Raw genomic sequence first — 2,500 nt, forward strand, 5'->3', positions numbered from 1 at the left:
TGTCCCGGGGGCCCGCGCGAACACGCAAGCGTCCGCTCAATCATTCTGCAAACAGGAGGAGGCTGAGCTCCCCTGCACAATACACCTCGAAACCCTCTCAGGTCCCGGCGGCGCGCAGCGCCGTCCCAAGTACTTGGTCGGGTTCGAGAGAGGCGCAATCGCCCGGAGTTAGGCGAGTAGACGCTTTCGGTGCGACCACCCGTGCTCCCAACTGAGCTTGCCGCTGCCGACAGAGGCCCGGGAGCGTGCTGTCGTGGCATTGCCGGCGGGAGACAACACGCGCCACCTACGGTGACCGGCAGCTCCAACGCCAGCGCCACAGAAGGACAAAAGCCCCACTTGGGTGCCGAAGCGAACTCTCCCAGCACAGCGCACGCGCCAACACATCCGCACAGCTGCGATACAAACCACCAGCGAGAACCGCTGGGGCGACCGAGCAGCAGACGGCGTCGCGGCGCCGAGCGCCGGGCGGCGGCGCATCCTCAACGCACACAGTCCTCAATCGGACCAGCACACTGAAGATGTCCACCGCGCTTCGCACCGGGCCCGCGAGGACCTACTTTGGCCGCACGGCGCCGCGCGCAGGGTGCGCCGGCGCGCAGCTGCGACGCCTGCCGCGTCCGTCGGCCGGCGCGCCTGCCACTGGCCGCCCCCACCAGCCGGCTGTAGCGCGTGCGCCCACGCACCGCGCGGCCAGCACGCCGGGAGGCGCCCCCTCACCGGCCGGGGACGGTCCCACCCAGCCACCGCCGCGTATCGCTTCACACCCAGATGCCGTTCAGTTTCGTCGGCATGGTGGGTATCGCTGGAACAACCGGTTAGTACCTCAACCTATCGTCGCCATCACCGATTCACCCCTAGCGAGAACAACCGCACCACAACAGGTTACCATTTGTTCATTTGCGTAACTTCACCAGAAAACGCAGGCGTCCATCGCCATTTGCAACTTCAACGATTATTGCATGCCTGTGTCAGGTGTCACGCCACACTACGTCTGCCCACATACACGCAACAAAATGTGCACGCCTAGACAATACGTGGAAGGTGGCCCCCGTACGTATGCGATGTCCATTGCTCGAACGACTGTCAACCGGCCTCTGTAGCATGTCGCAGATATGGAACGCGGTGCACCATGCCATCACGGTGTGTGAGGAGAGACGACTAGGTCCGAATACATCAACAGACAGCTCATGCTGATCGCCATCCACGGCGTCCGTTCCTCCCACACGTCTCTATGGCGTACCACACTGCAATCCAGCTCTCATAGGGAGACGACACGTAGCTGCGTGCACAATATTTGCACTGTATGGTCCGCCGTTTTTGGGCGCAGTCGTTGTGCGGTCACACATGTGCCACGATGTATCATTCAGTACATAAGGACGAATGTGCAGTACAGATTGTGGTTCACGCGTACGACATCAGCGGACAGTTGACACAGGCCGCACCACAACGTAGCCTGAGTACGTCGCATGCGAAGGGCATTGAACATGCAAACTTCTCACCAACCAGCTTGCGAAGGCAGGGGGCAAGGTGGGGACGTGGGGAGGGGCGGCATGTACGTCCTGCTGCCATCCACATTACAGTGTACAGCAGGAGCATGTGGAAAGTGAGCAAGACTTGCAAGGTGTTTAACATGAAGCGATACACAGGGGTGCGGGCAGTGCGAGTAGCGAACTATATTGCGAGGGTTGCGGGTGGGCAACACTACAGTAATTGAACGAGTCGTATAACAATTACAGAGCAGGTTTAGGCGACAACGTGGGTTACGTTAAGGCGACAACATGGGTTAGGTTAAGGCACAACATGGGTTAGGTTAAGGCACAACATGGGTTAGGTTAAGGCACAACATGGGTTAGGTTAAGGCACAACATGGGTTAGGTTAAGGCACAACATGGGTTAGGTTAAGGCACAACATGGGTTAGGTTAAGGCACAACATGGGTTAGGTTAAGGCACAACATGGGTTAGGTTGAGGCACAACATGGGTTAGGTTAAGGCACAACATGGGTTAGGTTGAGGCACAACATGGGTTAGGTTGAGGCACAACATGGGTTAGGTTGAGGCACAACATGGGTTAGGTTAAGGTACAACATGGGTTAGGTTAAGGTACAACATGGGTTAGGTTAAGGTACAACATGGGTTAGGTTAAGGTACAACATGGGTTAGGTTAAGGTACAACATGGGTTAGGTTAAGGTACAACATAGGTTAGGTTAAGGTACAACATAGGTTAGGTTAAGGTACAACATAGGTTAGGTTAAGGTACAACATAGGTTAGGTTAAGGTACAACATAGGTTAGGTTAAGGTACAACATAGGTTAGGTTAAGGTACAACATAGGTTAGGTTAAGGTACAACATAGGTTAGGTTAGGTTAGGTTAGGTTACACGTTGTTGTACGGAAAGGTGTAGGGGGGGGGGGGGGCGGGGGCGGCAGGTTCGTTGATAGTGATTATAGTAAGTGAATGCTTGTGACATGATCAGATTTGTCACGTCAGGATGCACC

The sequence above is a fragment of the Schistocerca piceifrons genome, unplaced genomic scaffold, assembly GCF_021461385.2.
Source record: "Schistocerca piceifrons isolate TAMUIC-IGC-003096 unplaced genomic scaffold, iqSchPice1.1 HiC_scaffold_580, whole genome shotgun sequence".
Classification (NCBI taxonomy): Eukaryota; Metazoa; Arthropoda; class Insecta; order Orthoptera; family Acrididae; genus Schistocerca; species Schistocerca piceifrons.